The sequence below is a fragment of the Molothrus aeneus genome, chromosome Z (genome assembly GCF_037042795.1).
Source record: "Molothrus aeneus isolate 106 chromosome Z, BPBGC_Maene_1.0, whole genome shotgun sequence".
Taxonomy (NCBI): Eukaryota; Metazoa; Chordata; class Aves; order Passeriformes; family Icteridae; genus Molothrus; species Molothrus aeneus.
This window is the reverse complement of record NC_089680.1, coordinates 13,954,376-13,973,689: the sequence shown is the minus strand read 5'-3', so window position 1 is coordinate 13,973,689 and position 19,314 is coordinate 13,954,376.

Sequence of the window (19,314 nt, the reverse complement as noted above, 5' to 3'; positions counted from 1 at the left end):
GACTGGACCTTTAAAAGAGGTAGAGGTCTTCACACATGGAAGCAAAATGGTGTAACACACTTCAGTGATGAGGGTTAGGCTGCCTACAGTGACATAAATAATTTCACTCGAGTCTAATTTCCAGTTTCTCTCTCTAACTCTACAATAACATGTATTTAATTCTATGTTATGACTGGAATTATTTACAAATATAAAGTTTACCAGAAATCTTTGCTTGATCCATAGAAATTTCTGTAAATTATATTTACATAAGAATTTATCCATATTTATGATACCATTTTTACTCTTCGTGGACCTAATGACCCTGTATGATTTCCAGGGATAAAATTAATTACAGTTGATTTCTTTTTCTCAGAAAATAGTTACTATTTCAAATACCAATTTGTGCACTTGCTTAGCTTTAATATAGAAGTAGTAATATGGATGAGAACAAGCTAAATACTGTGTATGTAAACTATAATGACAAGGACATTTTTATACCATTTTGACAGACATGAATAACAACAAAATCCTCAAAAATAAAGTTATTCAAATCAGATTTTCAGGGCTCAATTGTGCTGCTCTTATTCATTTTGTTTTGACTGGTTTGAGGGAGCTATATTACTCAATGGGAACAAATGGCTAAAAGTATGGCTAAAAATAAGAGCGGACTTTGAGGATATTTTAGTCAGTTTTTAAAACTATTAATCTTTTTCCCATGAAATCAAATGTTTAATTAAAACAACCTCCCTGAAAATATATTTTACTGTGTTATATTCCAAGTGGAATGAAAATGAACTTTAGTACTTAACACTACTTAAGAAAATTTAGCATAAACTTTGATATGACAGAAAAAAATTACACATGCCAGCATGCACATATTATGTGCTGATATATGTGTGTGATTTAGATGTGTATTTGAAGCCAGAAATACCCAGCAGAGAGGTCCATTGGATTTTTAAATTTTAAAATTTTAAATTAATTTCAGCCACCAAAATTATGTCTGTCTATCTATCTATCTATCTATCTATCTATCTATCTATCTATCTATCTATCTATCTATCTACCTACCTACCTACCTACCTACCTACCTATTTGTCTATCTGTCCAACTTGGAATTATAAACTTACAAAGTAATTGCTGAAAAAGTTAATGTAGTGGCTTCATATTTAAAAACTACATAAATCCTTCTCATTATAACTATATTAATGCCTTGTAGGCACATGAATTTTCTCTTCACCCCTCTTGTAGGCTTGCAAAAGGCATTTACTGTTACAAAGCCAGGACCTGTTGAGAAAGGAAATTTTTACATTGGTCCTTGAACTGAAAAGGATTTATATTCAGGGATATTAGGAAGGAAACAACTACTCTCTCTGTTTTGACCTGAGAGGTTATCTGGAGGGAGGTCTAAGGCTATCACTCCAAGCTCTACATTAACCACTCCAGCTGCTGAATGAGGCAGAGCTACTGAAATGCACTGTTGAACTTACAATTAGGAAGCCCAGTAAAAAGGCTCTCTGCACTGTATTTCCAGTAACTCCATGAAGTTACTCTACAAACCTTGTGTACCCTACAGAAAGTAAACTAGAAACTCTGCCCAAAGATTTTGTTGAAGAAATTTCCTGTCTCTCAGCCTCTTGTGAATTTCTCTTCGCACTGCTAATTAATATTTTGAAACCTCACTGCAGAGAAATGTTGTAAATAACATCCAATGTTGAGCAAAAACTCATGGCTTATGATCCATTATAATTCCATTTTACTTCTAACATTTTTTAGATAACACTAGAACCCATTCAATAAAAGCAGTTGGAACATGCTCTGTTCAAATGACCACACAGTCTACCTATGAATTTTTGAGGGATTTTTAAAGTTCTCAGCTTTCAAACTCAATTCTTTGAAACAAATACTTGTGAGAAGGTTGCACCTTCAGTTGGTGGCTGCAGCTAACAGATACTGGGACTAGGAATCAAACCTGCAGAAATTCATTGTTCTTTGACCCTTTTTTCCCAAAGTCTTCATTGATATTCCCACAGAAAATGAGAGCTTTCCGGGGTTTATGGCATGTGGGGATGTCGGAGGCTTTACCCAACTTCAGGTACACTGAGTGACTGTAGTGCAGATATCTCTGTCTGCTTTGGAAAATGACAGAATTTTGTCCAAAGAAAGCATGTTTGCCACTTATGTACTGGGGACATCATGGGCTACAGATATAAACAAGGTGTCCTTTCTTTGTATATTATTCCATGTATTTTTCATATCTAAGTGGTTTGAATTTTCAAGACTCATTTGTTTTGTTATAAATTTATTAAAATATGAAAGCATCAGTTGTAATATGTACATGCACCCCAGGACAGGGTTGGCCCTCCTGGCTGCCAGGGCACTGCTGACTCATGTCCCACTTGCTATGTGTATGTATGTATAATATATGCATATTTGTATACATATAAGTGTAGGTAGATATAAACAGCACTGCCCCATCCCAGGTGGAGAATTTGCTTTTCTTATGTTTCTTATAGCTGGTGATTGCCCAGCTTCCTATTAGTCTACCCAGATCTCTGTACCAGGCCTCTCCACCCTTGAGAGAGTCCACCCTTGAGAGTCCTCCTAATTTAGTATTATCCACAGATTTACTTTATTTATTTAGTTGGTTTTTCATGTCCTGGTTCTTGGTAGCAGGGCGGCCACAGAGGTGGCTTCTGTGAGAAGCTGCTGGAAGCTTCCCCCATGTTTGGCAGAGCCAATCCCCGATGGCTCTGAAGATGGGGGTGCCTCCGGCCAAGCCTGGGCCAACAAGAGATGGTGGTAACGCCTCTGTGATAACATATTTAAGAGGAAAATCAAACCAAAGGGAGGCACAGTTTTTTTGTTCTAGCCAGAGTAGGGAAGGAGGTGAGAACATGTGAGAGAAACAAAGGAGACACCAAGGTCAGTGGAGAAGGCAGCCAAGGAGCTGCTCCAGGCACTGGAGCTGTGGTGAGACCATGGTGAAGCAGCTGTGCCCCTGCAGCCCAGGGGGATCCAGGGGGGATGCAGAGACCCACAGCCCATGAGGAATGTGCCAATGCCAGAGCGGGTGGATGCCTGGAGGAGGCTGTGATCCTGTGGGGGACCCAGTGGAGAGAGGGGCCCTGCTTCCAGGCTGGAGCAGCCTGTCCTTGGAGAACTGCACCTCATGGAAAAGTGACTCACGCCACAGCAGTTCTGGGAGGGACTCAGGTTGCAGCAGTTTTGGGAGGACTGCTGCTCAGAGATTTGGAGCCATGCTGGGGAAGTTTACAGGGAACTGTCTCCTGTGGGAAGGGACCCCATGGTCTCACAGGGGAAGGATTCCTCTCCCTGTGCAGCAGAAGAAATCCTCAGGTGATGAACTGACCAAAACCTCCTGCTCTGTGGATGGGAAGGAGGGAGAGGCTGGAAGAAGAAAAGGTATTTTTAATGGCTTATTTTACTTCTCATTATCCTCCTCTGACTTTGTTAGTAATAAATTAACTTTGTATCTCTATAACTCACGCAACCTTTATTGATATATTCTATCCTCTGCCCAGCAGTGGTGGGGGAGGGTGAGTGAGCAGCTCTGTGGGTGCCTGGTGTTTGGCCAATGTCAAACCATGACAGGTATATTAAATTTCTGCATCTGTGTGATTAATAAAAAACATTTTAAACCACTGTACCTAAAACAGAGCCCTGGGGAACCTCAGTGGTGACAGGCTTCTAGTTTGATGCAAGCCCATTTATTGTAATCCTTTGAGCCCAGCCCCTCAGCCAGTTGTTCATCCATCATGCTATGAACTTGTCTACATGAGTGCAGGACATTTCTTACGGAAGGATACACAAGGATTTGAGACAGTATCAAAAGCTTTGCTAAACTCTAAGAAGCCCATATATTCTGGGTTTCCTTAGTCAACAGGTGTCTGTTACCTTCTGTGACTGTGGTGTTAAGTGGGAATTCAATACCATTTCACTCAACTAAGTAGGAAAATTACCATGTGGCAAATAGTTTGGAATTGTCACAATGTGACTATTTGATTATTCTGTATACTATGTGAAAAACAAGCATTAGGATCATCTGAAAATGGCACTTTTACGCTGTTCAGAATGGCAGATTGATAGCCTCACATGACAGCTTTTATGTGCAGATGTCTGCTTTTTTATGGCAGAGTTTTAGAGCAACAAGGTGAAATTAGAAAGGTATTGAAGATCAAGGGACAAAAATAGATGAAAATCAAGTTAGAACTGAAGGTGTGTACATTCACTACAGGTGTCCTGCTGTTTAACATAATTTATTAGTCCTACCACAGTGGACTGACTACTTATCCCCAAAAGAAATCTTGGCATAAAATGTGAAGTGAAAGAATTCAAAAATTAAATTACAGGTTAGAACAAGTACGAACCATCTCCATTTTTTATTCTTTTTTCCTTTTAATTTTTTGCAAAGATGACAAAAGAAAACCATATCCCACTCCAAATTTTGTGAATCTAGGATAATCAAGCAAACCTCTTGTCTACTGGGACAGACAGTCTAATGACAGAGCAGCAAATTAAAATTCCTCTTGAATCTTCCTCAGATTCATTATCATCAGAATCTGTTAATACAGCTATGTTCTAGCTAACCTTGTATGCCTAATAGGATGCTAATTAATTTCAATGAAAATTCTCAGTTAATTAGTATGAAGTGCAATTACATCTCTTATGTCATCTAGGTTTCTGTTCTCCTCAAAAAACATTTAATGATGATCATTTTCAGTTTCCTCCTTAAATGAATATTATGCAGGTAATTTTTTAAATGTGCTGAAAAGCAAATTTTACATTCCCTGAAATTTTATGGATGAAACAATTTTTTGTTTTTTTCCTTAATTATGAATATATTAGATCTCAGAATATGATACTTGAAATATCAGTTCAGATGCTATTTATTTTATAATATGGGGGCCTAAATTATTCCTCTTTTTTCTTTTTTTTTCTCTTCTTATAGAGAACTTTATCTCTCTTGACTGTATCATTCAATCCAGAGATGTGGCTGCATCTACAGATTGGAATGAAAATGGTGAGTGAAGACATCTGCATCCTGATATCCAGTTTCTGATTTGCTGTAGAGCTTTGTATCAGGTCCATCTACATGTCTACTTTTTAGTTCTCTTGTAGAAATATCAGCTGATTCTACTTTTGTGCACAGCACAATGGAGCACTCATATCCACTGGGAACTTTAAAAGAAAAATATGAGACTGATACTCAGATTAATACTCTGAAGCCAGAGTGACTGTTAGCATGATATGATTTGTGAATAATATCCAAAATATTTGAACTTAGCATCACTGTTCTGCAGGACTGTGAACATCTTGTGGGAAGCCCTGGAACTGAGGGCAGACTGAGCAGCTGGCTTCTGTGGTCAACTCTGACAGCTGTGGCAGACTGTGACTGGTAGAAAATATCACCAGTTTGTTCTGTCTTTTTGTTTAGTGGAGAACACCTTCCTGTTGTATCAAGAGAAACAGGAACATGATATGGCAGTCAGATTACTGAGGAAATATGGAGTTTGAGGCATTGCAGCTGAAGCTAGCTGGACTTAATTGAGATGTTTCAAGGCTGACTTTTTAAAATGAGTTTGGTTTTGGTTGTTTTTTCATAATTTGAATGTTAAAATGGGCGAGTGGGAGGGGTGTTTTTGTTTTGTTTTGTTTGTTTTTTAAATTTTCATAACATTTCTACATGGGTGGAATTTGGGAAGAAGATCAGATGAGGGAGACAATGTCCCTGGCATTGTTTTTCAAGAAATGTACAGGCTGGAGAACAGGAGGTAGTCTCACACCTAGTAGGGGTATCTGAAATTGAGCTAGTTTCAGGGGTTTGTTGTAGCTTTTCTAACAAACAACTAAATTTGCTCCATGGATTAAAATTAAAACTTTAAGCGGACAAAAAAGGAAGTTTAGCTAGAATTTATGCCATGTGATAAATTTCTGCCTCAATTTTACCAAATTCCTCCTGTAATATCTTCTGTCTTACCTCATATCCCTGGGTTGTCAGTCTGTCCTTTTCATGGCATACAGCATACCATGCAATTTGGACAGCACCCAGAGCAGTTTTCAGAGACAGGCTGTACTCTGGGAGTGGAGGCAATAACTGTCATGATCATGGTCAGGTACAGCATCTAAGGACTAAAGATACCTAATGCCACCAATTCTGAGCTTAACCATCAATTTTGATTCAGTCACAAATTATTTCACTTAAAACGTGATGCACACTTCCAAAGAGAATGTGTGAAATGCCAGCTCCAAGCTATCTGCAGAACTGTGGCATGTAGCAAGTCTTACTGTTAGACTCCCAAAGGTCCTAAATAGAAAAAACACTTGGTTGCAACTGCAGCAACGCGGCTGTTCTCCCTTCCCTGAAAGTCCAGTGGTGAAGCTCCACCAGAAAAAAGTATAAGACATTCTAATGCAGAATCAGTAATTTACCATAACAGCTGCTAATTCTGCTCAGAGGAAATAGACTAGAAAGAACATTTCCAAAGAGCAGTGCCGAAGTAATTATTAATGTTGGGACAGCTGTTACAGTGGGTAATTTAAAGAAAAATGCTAATTTCATCCAAATCCCACTTTCAGGAAACCTCAAACCCTTTCTTATTACTTGTTCATGTAATATCAGGATATGGCATTGCCATGAAGATTTCCTCTCTTCCTCAGTATTACTAGGAATTAAATTGCTTCTATAAGCATGTGCCACATGCTGCTCATCTACATGGCAATGCAAGCTTATTTATTAAACCAGTCCAGTGAAGTATGTGCCCAAAATCTTAAAAACAGAAGTGAAAAATTAATTTTAGAAGGTCTATTTTTTAAAGATTTATATGTATAATTGTAAATAATGCCATATGCCTGGAAGATGAATCATCTCTAGATGATTAAATATTTGAGCCTAAGGCTTTGATATTCATTACTCCTAAGAAAAAATATATTGCTTTTGGATTTGAGAGGCTTTTTAAACTCGGCGAAGAAATTGCAAGTTATCTGAGATTTATTTATGTCACTTAGTCTTCTTTCCTCTTTTTGAAACTGAAATATAAAGCTTTTCTAAGCTCCAACTGTATTGCCAATTATCACAAAATGAGAAGTACTCTTAGCTCTTGTTTAGGCACAAGGCAGGAACACATAACACTTTTTGTGGAATATTAATATTCCAGCAGCACTGTCAGGATAGCAGTTATGTACCTGTGGGGTCAGGCAGGGCCCTCTTTAGAGGTCACAGAAAGTAAAGAGTGTGTTTGCACAAATTCCCTCTGCTTTCCATAAGTAACATCCATCTACTCCATGGCATAAAGCCTGAATGTCAGGACTGGGTGTGTTATGGCAAAGGGAAATAGAGGAGACCAGAAATTGGTCATTTGGTGCATGCTGTTATGCAGTGGGAAACCTTACAAGCAAAAACATTTGAAATTTTTTTTAACAGATTTTGCCCATCATATTTTTTCCCTGTTTGGATCCATTCCTCATGCTCCCCAGCAGAGAGGGAAGTGTCAGACCATCACAGACTGTATTTTTTGTTATTTTTTACATGCAATATGATTGAGCACACAGCATTTGGCAAGTGTGAATGCTGTAAGGAAAGAAGACAGTGCTACATTTGAGCATTTTCTTTTCCTTCCTTTTTTTTCCCAGAAAAACAATTTTAGCACTTCAAAAGACAGTCCTTAGAGCAAATATTTCACCTAATGGTACTAAGTGGTGTTGAGAGGACATTTTCAACTGCAATATTTACAAAGCTCTTATTGTGTACCCTTAATTACAGGTTAAGTGCATATTTAGTTCCTAAGATGGGTACTAAATATAATGCAATCAAAGTGCTCTCTGCAGTGGTTCTTTTCCATTAGCAAAAAATTGCTACATTTCCATTAATTATGAATAGAAATAATAATATACAGGCCAAATAATATATGCCATTTAGAAAGCTCTTTTAGGTAAGTGAAAAGCCTTTTTTTCTGTTGTTGCTTTAATGTAGAATGTCTCCGGCACAGATGTAAATAATGCAGTTTTCTGTAAATCTGAAGATTGTATTTTTGAGTGTTTTACAGCTTGGTGAAAGCAGTGAGTACTCACTAAACACTATACACATCATGGTGCTGGTTTTATCAGAAGTCTGTGGAAATGCTGGTACCTCAGTGTAAATCAGGGTAGATACGTGATTGCTTTGCTTTGTGCTGAGAGAGAGAGATTCATCCCTTCCAGAACGTGTGATGCTCTCCATGGCACTCTCAGATGGTGTGGCCTGGATCCCACTGTTGCCAACAATCCCTCATGTCTTTCCCTTGCTTGCATCAACTCGTCCTTGTCTCGAGCACCTGCAGCTGGTCAGAGGTTTTGAGGCAGCTCTGGACTGTGGTGTTCCAGCCATGGAGTAGCAACAGAAGAATGTCACCTCCCTGTGGATCACTGCAGGAAGGCTGCACCCCATGGCTCCTCAGTGCCTGAAGACCTCTTCCAATTTCTTCTTGCAGTCCCTCCTGGGGACCCACAGCACATCCTTCTGCCCCCTCCAACATGTATCCCAACTCAGCAAGCTTTTACACATGAAGAAGAGGAGCAAGTTTTTACTTTCCAGCACAAAGATTTTCTACCCAGACAGCCCTTGTCAGGAACAACTCTGCTCTCTGCTTCACCAGTCCAGCTGGCTTCACCACCAGTGGGACAGTGTAAAAGGCCACAGAGGATTTCCCCAGGTTAAAACATACACATCAGAGTTAGTGAACTCTCAGGTTGTGATATACAGAGGACCGACGCCTGACTGTCCTAATGGAGCCTGGGCTGATACCCCTACTCCTTAAAGCTCAACCTTTCACCCACTGAGAAAGTGCAGATGAATCTGATGTGAGCACTTCACTGAACTTGAGAGGAATTTTTACAGGTCTATACCTCTTACATACTCCTTTTGGCCTCTGGATGTGTGAGGTTGAATGTGCTAGAGCAACTAAATGTACTATGAATATTGCCCTCCTAGGTTCTTAAGTATTTCAGTACAACTGGTAAGTTAGGCCTTAAGTGAGTTACTGTTGTGCTTATAGTAAATTTGATAGAATATTTTGTTAAATTATTTAAATTAGACTATCAATTTAGTGCTGCTAAACTGAAGTCTAGTTAAAACCTTTAGGCCTAAACCCTTGGTTAAGTTTGGGGCTATGTTTGGCAAGGCATGCCTAACTCTGAAACTTGTGATTCAATTGAAAGATCTTCCTTATGCCTTTTTATCCTTTCCCACCTTATCCTTTTTCCATCCCCAGCCTTTGCATAGATCATTTGAAGTTGATTTTGGGTTTGGATTGATTGATTTTAGATTTTTCTCTGCACACTTTAACTGTCTAGATAGCAGTAAAGTGGACCTTGACAATGAACTCTGTCATGTTCTCACTACTGTATTACAACTGCTTTTGCCAACACCTTTGCTGGTGATTCTTTCAGTGACATAAAACACCCATTCACAACATTGCTAGTCCACTTTTATGGCTGACATATTTCCTTTGTCTAAGGATGAACTTGTCATCCTTTGTCTAAGGGTGAACTTGTCATTGGTGGCTTCTAGCCTGGCAAATTTCTTCTGCTAGTTTTTTGTTTCCCCTGTAGTCAGAAGCTCTTTTCTTTCTATAGCCACTTTACCCCAGAAGAAAGAGGACCAATAAACTTTGGCTTGCAGAATAATCATCTATATGTATATACAGTCTTCACTTTTTATAGGTTTCATCAGTATTTTCATTAACTAACACACTTTCCAGAAGTGGACTTACAACAGAAAACACTTCAAAAAAAGTGCCACCAGAAAATGACCTTCATTTAAAAAAAGTATTTGTTTTCATTTAAAAAAAGCAGTGTTCTTAACAAGGAAAAGGGATTGATGAATTTCTGAAAATTGGATGTGACAAATAAGCAAAGGAAAATGCTTGGTGAGGAAGAGTTGCAGCCCACCTTGTACTACAAAGGCTCTCTTTTGCAGAAACCACTCAGGAGATATTCTGGCAGCAGTAAGCTATGGGAAGGGGCTAGATAGGGTGAACAGTCTCTTATGGGAACTTCCAGAAACAGGTTTTCCTTACATCATTCTTGTTACTTGTAGTAGATTTTCCCATCAGCAAATACTGATTCAGAGACCAAAGAGGTCTAGGTTAGGGTGCAAGCAAATTACTTGAGAGGATCCAAAAAAGGAAAGGGAGCCTTCCTCGGCCCTGTAGAGCACCACAGTCAGCCTTGCCAATGTAGTTGCTCCTTTCTAATTTTCCAGTGTTTGGAATTAGGCGAGGAAAAATTTGGTACACTGTAGGGTGACTGCTGATGTTTAATTTCCACTTTTCTTTTACACAGTGTGACCACCTAGAGGGGAAATGGGGTCTCTAAATGAAGGCTGTGACATGGTAAGCACCAGTTCCAAAAGAACTTCTCAACCTAATACCTAAAAATTTAGCAGTGTCCTTGACCGGAGGTTTTTTCAGTCAAAAGAAAGCCACTGCAATTATAGAATAAATGGATCAAAAAACTTCTTACTGTGTTTTCTACTTTCATCATGTTTGCCCTAATGATGGTTACTTCTTCTTGGTTAGAAATCTTTGTCCAGGGGAAAAATAGCAAGGAAATTGCAGGTCATAAGTTACCTAGAAAAAGGCAGTCAGGTATGGAAAATATCCATAGCCTCTTTTAAAGCAGTTCTGAATGCATTGGCTATATTCATGCTCATATATTATCAGCTCTCTCTCATATCACTACTGAAAAAGTTTCAAAATATGTGTCTGGCCCTCAGAGAGACCCCATTCAAAAAAATTCTATTTTTAACAAAAGCATGTCTTTGGAATTTTCATCGTCTTAGGAAAACCTTGATCTGTTCCCTGAATATCACTTATCAAAAGAATTTTGGCTTTTATAGAATTTCAAACAGATTCTGAGGAAATAAGAAGGAAGCCTGTTGTAAACAAAATCTTATGGTAGATGTTAAAAAAAGCTATTTTATAACACATCCCTGAAAGCTACATCTTTGTAAGAGGCTTATCTTTCACTTCTCTTTCTTCTAGGAAGTATTGGTAATTTTCCAAGTACTTTTTATTTTTATTTCTCTTTGAATGTTTTCACTAAAACATTCAAAGGGCAGAAGGTACTAAAAAAAATATACTGCAATTTATCACTTGTGTTCATGCTGGACTCTGAGGACCTAAATAAAATAAAGAACTAAAGTCATATTTTTTCACCCTACCTTTTTTTTAGAAATTAATTTGATATTGCAGTCCACAGAAGTTACTGCTGCTATAAATAACTAATAGGCTAAAAGAGGCTTCTGTCTAATAAAGTAGAGAGAGATGTTGCCTTTCCTTTTATTGTAGATACCAGGGTGTGATTTAGGGTGGGTGGATGCTGTTGCCTACCTGTCTGCCTTCTTCCTTTCTGACTTTGGCAGGTCATCTAGTTTCTTTTACTTTTCTTGAGTGAGACTGTATTAGGTTAAGCTCTCTGCTGTTTGTAGAGGATACATTCTTAAGCTCTGCCTGGAGAGATTTAAGTTGGATATTAGGAAGAATTCCTTCACAGAAAGGGTGACTGGGCTTTGGCAAGGGCTGCCCAGGAAAGTGGTGGAGTCACTGTGCCTGGAGGTGTTTAAGGAAAGACTGGATGTGGCACTTGGGGCTGTGCTGTAGTTGATAAGGCAGTGTTGGGTCACAAGTTGGACTTGAGGACCTAAAAGGTCTTTTCTGGCCTAGCTGATTCTGTGATTGTGTAATGTACTCTCATGTTTTATACTGAAATCTAAGTCAAACTTGTTGACACTGAAGGTCTGCAAGTAATTTCAGAGACAGCAATCCTTTTACCCCTGTGGCAAATATATTTGCCTTTTTGCCTCTTACACCTGTTAGGATTGATAAAATGGATCATTTAAACACTGAGATCAGATGTTACTCACCACACATTTAAAAATGAAATTTCATTATTTTGGTGCTCATCTATCCTGTGAGAGAACTGTTGATATTTCTGTTACCAACACCAGCTTTAGCTTTGTCATCTCAATAATTTCTAATTTTCCAACACTGAACAATCACAAGCAAGTATGTTATTATTCAGGATGATAACTTTAGATTACTCAAATAATGATCAAATTAGTTAAGATAATTTTTAGCTCTGAAATAACACTGACCTGTCTGTTGTAGTAAGTTGCAACATATTTTACCAGCTATAGCTAAATGGAAAATAAAATCCCCACATTATCTGAAAAAGGGAAAACTAGTACTTTCCTTTTAGTTGTTTCAAATAAGAAACTTTTGAGATGATATTTTACATGCTTTACAGATAGCTGTTGGGACCAAAACCCTCCAATTTTCTCAGATGTTTTCAATTTACATAATTATTATTTCACTCAGTTTGATTATAGGTCTCTCTGTCAGCCTGCAAGTTATCAGTTACTTCAGTAAAAATATTTGATCTCGCAAACCCATGAACATTAGAACAGCTGCCACAGAACATGCCACCCTTGAGGACAGATTTTACATTATCTTGTCTTGCTGAGTTGCAAGGGAATCAGAACACTTCCTCAGCATTTGTTCACAGTGCTGCCTCGTTATAGACAGCACAGATCAAGCAGAAAACACCTTCCCTTCCCCCAGCATCACAAGGTACCAAAGGTTTTGCTGAAGATGATTTTTGTATGCATATAGAGTTACAGTTTTTGACAGCGAATCTTGATTTTCATCAGTTAAAATGTGCACAACATTTTTCTGCATGGCATTGTCTTATTTGACAGGTAAGCTGTGGAAATAGAGCAAACCTGGTAATTTTCTGAGAGATTCTATGTGCTGCCACTACCTCATGGCAAATAGCTACCTGGCCTTTGTGTATTAAGTCCTTCTGATGGTGGAATGTTCCAGGATGAGCATCTTTACTTGTTTTCTTTTCATTCTCATTCAGTATTAATCGACATTTAGTATTTTTCTTCTTTTACAATTTTTTCTGTGAAGTTCAATGAATTCAGCTTTTGGCTATATATAAAAGTGCTATTTAACATAAGGGACTACTTTCTGAATTCTCAGGTAAGGCTGTTGTGAAGACATCCTCTTCTTAGTGGGATCAATCTACTTTCATCTTCAGATACGTTCCACTTGGATTTTCTGATTCTAAAGATAGTGACAAAAATAGTGACAGAAGCATGTAGATGACTGATTGTTTTTGGCTCTTGGGCAAAATGCTCACCAAATACTGGTAACTGCTTTGTTTTCTGTGTTCTGCAATAGATTAGCTACAATAATAGAGTAAAAATATCTGCGGCTTATCTAAATATTTTAAATATGCTTACTTTCTTCCTGATTATAAAGTACAAATGGAAGAAGTCCTATTGGAAATTATACTTTTAGGGATTATAAATAATCCTGAAATTGATTTGAAATGTAGTTTCTAGTGCCTTGTGGCAAAATTTAAATAAACCTAGCATCCACGCAGTGCTGCATGATTCTTCTCGGGAGATATATAAGCAAGGTTTGAAACTATTGACACAGATCCTATTTTGTTGTTGTCTGGGAAATGATAGTGAGCAACTAGATCCTCAAGTAATTGCAATCTTCAACATAAAAAATGGAAAGTACAATAGAGCTTTTTGTATTTTAATTCTTGCAACTTCTGACCTTTTTTCAATCCCTGTGACTTGTACAAAATAGGCAGATGCATATCAGTATATGAGTGTTTCTTTCTTGGTTTTAGTTCTTGAACTTCACTGAACCTAATTTAAGCCCTCAAATGTAGTTTGTAGTTGTCCACCACTCTCTTTTTTATCTCATGTCCAACTTAAATTTTGACACTTATGAGAAAAAATTCCTGGATTGCTACCTTTCTCAGTTTATTTACGATGTATATCCAGGGATTTCAGATAGTCCTGAAAGTATTTGAAGTAATTTCATGGAGTCAGTGATGTCATCATATTTATAGTATAGAAGGACATAATTTTCAATCACCCCTTTGCAAAATTTAGAGAATTTTTGGAGGAAGAATTTGCACAGCATTAAAAAAATAAATAATTTATTTCTTTTCTACATTGAGATCAAAGTCTAGACTGTGGTTTTCATTGGTTGTGGAATCACTACAGTTAAACTAAACCTAAAAAACTGTTCATTTGTATCGTAGATATCTTTTATAATGTGCTACCATTGTAGCAGCACTTTCACAGGGGTTCCCTATAGCACTTGCTGAAGCTGTAATCTCGTACCTTAAATTAAAAAGGCAATCTCTTACGTTCATCTTTTACTTTTCCAAAGTTCATCCTGAGTCCAACTTTTTCTCAAAACAATTGCCAGAGAGGAAAGGCCTTTGAATATTTTCTAAAAAGACTTAATTCTGAGCACAAAAGGCTCTAGTGTTTGCAAGAACTCAGTTCTTGTCTGTAATGCATAAATAGCTTAAAAACACATGCATTTTAAATTAATTACAAAAAGGTGCTAAAATCAGTGTTCAATGTGTGTTTGGGTTTTGTCTTCAGGGGTTAGTATGTCTGAATGATTTGTCTTGAAAATGCATCTTGTCTATTCAGCTCTACAAAAATTATTTTAACAGTAGCAGCCTGTTATGTTGTTAGATTTTTAGCTTTCAAAATTAAGGCACTTGTCTAGGTCTATGAATCATCACTGGGGTATTCATGGATGTCTGTCTGGCTGCTACAGTTTTGAATGCATGCTGGAAAATGAGCTTTGAGAACATGTTCTGTGCAGCAGAATCTTACTTGCTTTGCATGTGAGCATGTAGAAGTCAAGACTGGTAAAATACATACAACCTTATTACAATGTCTATAATGGAGCAGTTCTACTGTACATTTGGAGCCAGCTTCTCACATCTGGTTAACAGCTATAAAGCTCATTTAACTTTTCACTAAAAACCAAAGAAAACCAACATCTGCTCTGTTATTTTGTTTTGTTTTGTTTTCCCAGCTAATAAAACCATAGCTTTACCTTAGTTGGAAAAGAAAATAATATTTACTCTGATGATTTTCTAAAAATTACATAATCTTCCTATTTCTAGAAACAGACTTAGTCCGGATCCACTGCAGCAACCTTTAACCATGTTGGTGTAAGGATGTAGATTATCAAAAAATATGCCCCTGAAATCAATTCTGCCTTGCTGTATTCATGGCAGATAAATCCTGCTAACTCAGCTTCCCAGCTAACCTCCTGCTTTCCTGGTAGGCAATGTAATTAATACATGCAATTCAGAGAGTCCTGAGCATGCAGCACGACATAGAGAGACTCCTGCAGAGCCAGCAAATTATGAGCAGGCTTTATATGAGTGCAAAGTATCCATTGGCTTTTTCTTTCAATAAATGCAACTCCTATAGTAGACTGGAAGAGACATAAAGCAGCAATTTCGATGCACCATGAGTAGTTGGTGTTTGCTGCACCATTACAGTTTTTGTAGTAAGCATTTCTGGTATAATATGCACTATTTTTAGCCACATACTTTCTGTGGTCTTAGAAATTGACCACAGCAAACAGTCCTATTTATTTGTAAGGGAAAGTATACTTGCCTGTGTTTTGTCTTATAGTGTTGGAAGTAATTTTTGCACGAGCAAACAGGAAAATGAAATGAATTTGTTCATCGATGCTGTACTTTTACAGTATGAGGTATTGTTGGGAAGCAGAAACAGTTCAGGTACTAGATCCATGCTGGAATAAGAAATAGGCCACACATGATGCCCCACTGCTCCTCGGGTCATGGGCAACCACACAGAGAACCTCCAGCACTATCCAGCCACACCAGTGATGTACCTATGTGCATGTGAATTGTCATCTGGTGCTGTGAAATTAGACCACTAACCTTTTTGTGTCAGAAATTAGTGCATCCTAAACAGAAGCACACTGATGGCCTAAAGTACAAATGTGCAAAAACGTAATCTGGACCGCTGTTTCAGGATTTGTAGCAGCTGTTTCACTTCAAATCACATTCAAAATCAACAGCAATTCCACAGAACTTCATTACAAAATTACAGTATTACTCCCTTGGTACAAGAAGCTCCTAGTAAACAACTTCAAATCTTCACCAAGGCCAAGATATGACAGAGAATCCCTATCCTCTTTTCCTTTTTTCTCTATTTTGCTTTGATCAGAGCTAGTTACTATTCCCTGTATCCTTTTCCCCAAATGGCGCCTTGCAATCCTTGCTGTAGACTCTGTAATGCAATCTGTGCTTTCTAATGTAATGAATAGTCCCCTAAAGTTGCCACCAACCTTTTTTATTCTGTACTAACACAGTATCAGCAAGAAATTAATGAGCAATCCTTGATGTTTTGGCATCATGAGTTACATTTCATAATGAAAAGATAAAGAACACATGGTGGTAAAGAAACACCCAAACAACCGTACAATTTTTGGTTAGTATCTCACAAAGACTTATGGGGCCAAGACCAGGATTTCACTTTCATTTGTTGTTATCTAAAGTAGTCACATAGAACTGAGAAAAGGTATTTAGTAAGAAACCAACAATGCACCTGCAGGAGTAAAAAGAGGAAAAAAACGAATATGAAAGAGAAGAAGATGTCAGGAACAGAGAACAGACATTTGATGTTTACTTGCTAGGTATAACACCAATCTAATTTATCTAATATTGGTATATCTAATTTTGGTAAGTAGTGGGTGCCTATCTTGGAGTTATTTTATGAATAATTCTATGAAATAGTTTCTGTTCTCTGAGATACTGTGTTGTATACTCTTCTCTGAGTAGCATGAAATAATTTAAGGATATTTTGTGTGATTTCTGATGTAGAAATACTTAGCAAAGGGAAGTTACCTTAGCTGAAATAATCCACAGCAGTCATACTATCCCAGAGCGCCATGATATTTCTACCACCCACTTACTCCAATGAGTTTAGTATGGAGAGGAGGAGGAGGAGACAGATATGCGAATGTTCTGAATACTTCTCTTGAGTTTGGGGTTTCTAAATTATATTCTAAATTATATTCCACTTTCATTCCCTATGATGTTTACAGCTTCTGGTTGAATGTTCTTCAGACATTTCTACACATTTTTGCAGTGTCAGGCAGTAGGCCCCCTTAACCTGCCGGGGCTGAACTTGAAGAACTGAGGCCTTTCAACCAGACAGACTTCATTTTACTCTGATTCCCTGTAGTCCATGTCCTGTAAAAATGTAAAAAAACCACCAAACTAACCAAAACCAAACAAAAATAAACAAGATTCAAACACACAAACACCTAAACAAAAACCACCAGAACAAACAAACAGAACAAAAAAAAACCCCAAACTCAACAACCAACCCCAAACTACCAGATTAGGACTCCTGGGGTTTTTTTCCTCTGTCTTTTAGTAATTTAATGCAAAATAGAATGATATTTAAGTTTCTTACCATTGCTTTCACTGTCCAAATCCAGGAATGTAATTAGTTATTCTCAATGTGGGTCTTGACAAGAATTTTACTATACATCATCCATCTTATGTGGGTCCTTTTCACAAAATTCCTTTTTGTATATATAGCAAAAGTTTCACACAAACAGAGGAAACACAGTTGCCTTTAACAACTGCTTAGGCAGTTCCTCTTTCTGTAAGAAACAAGTCCAAATGCACTCAACAACTGCTGCAGAACAATGGTCCCAGTTTTCATTGTTAGCATCAATCTATTTGTGTTTTCTTCAGAGATGCATATACATTTTCTCTAACCTTTGTGAGATATAATAATGTCCAAAAGTCATGTCCTCAGCTAGAGTTACACCTATAATGAAAGCTATTATGTCTTTTCTTTCTTTTGGCTAGCTGGGTACTAACTTTCTCAACCCCATTTTTCCTCATCCCCCAGTTTTCATCTATGTTTATAATTTTATAACAATCTTGTCTTGATATTTTATTTGCACATATTGCATGTGTCTTACTTGCATCTACTCTACTGCCTTTTTACATTCCTCACCAGAAAGAAGCATGCCTCTGCAAGAGCAGAAGTCCACTGCCTGCAAATCAATCTCCACAGATTATGTCTTCAACAGCACTTCATTAAAATTTGTTTTCCTGTTTTCTAGAATATTAATCATGTCTAAATGCTCAGTGCAAAAATTATAACAACATCAACATTAACCAGTGAGGAAAGTTTCTTGTATCCAAAGACTTAGTAGGTGGTATAGAAACATATCTACCTACAGAACTCAACACACCTAAACTTATATCACAACTAGCAAGCTGACCAGTTGTAAGCATGTTTCCAGACTCTCAGGTTGAGCAGTGATCTTGCTTATGGTGGTAAATTTTTGAAGTGACACCTGTGCTTTTGGGTTGTGCCCTCTAGAATTCTCAAAAACTGCCAAGAGTGGTTCAAGAATCAGCAGTGGGAAAAGGCCATGCTATTTGCATGCTGGTATTAGCTAGGAGCAAAATCGGTCTTTGAGAAGAGAGTCAAAGTAGAATGTTAGCAGAAGCCAATGCACTTCCAGATTTAGGTCCAGTATAGTGAGACAGCAAGTGAGCAAAGCTGCAGACTTAGCATCATGTGAATGAAGTTGCGCTGTTAAGAAAACCAAGAACCTTAATTCTGTTGTCCACACATTTCAAACGTTACATATCCATCTACATGGTACCTCATTATTTTTTTAATGAAACAACTAATTATTTTCTAGGAAATGCATACATATTTAAAACCACTGTGATTTATCTAATTAGTCCCTCAACACATCCCAGGGAGCAAACAAATTAACCAGCAGCTTCCTCAGTTGAAACCTGCAATTTTTCTCTGTTTCTTTGATCACTATAATTACCAAAGGGATTAATGGTATTGGTGTTGTTATTTCACTGCCTCAAAACACCACATGTGGAGTACAAGGCTATTATAGTTATATACTAGATGTGTAATTAATAAACTTATTGGGCTAGCTCAGAAAACACTTTTTTTTCATGGATCCAGGGAGGGGGAAGTGGCAAGCAGTCACAGAGGTGAGAATTTTCTTTCCACAAATTTTTTTCTTGCTCTTGCAGATGACTCCTTGCTCCCATTTGTTTGCATGTACATTTCTGGAACCTTTTTGAATGGACAGGTTTCCACCCAAAGACCAATATAACTGCCTGTACAACTGCTTGTTGTAGTGAAACAATGCCCAAAAGTGTCACTTTTGTCCCATGGTCCTCTAAATAGCAGCTGCAAACCAACAGTACTTGAATAGATGTAGTGATAAGAAATAATTTTAAAATATTGTTATGCAGCATTCTCTTACACAGGCTGAACGCAGCAGAAGTGTGCTTGTTCTGTAAATACTAACTAACTGGGATTCCTTTTCTTGTTCTTTTCCTTTTATGTTCCTGGATGCAATTTGTATGACTGCACTTTATATCACATTATCTGTGACACTTCAC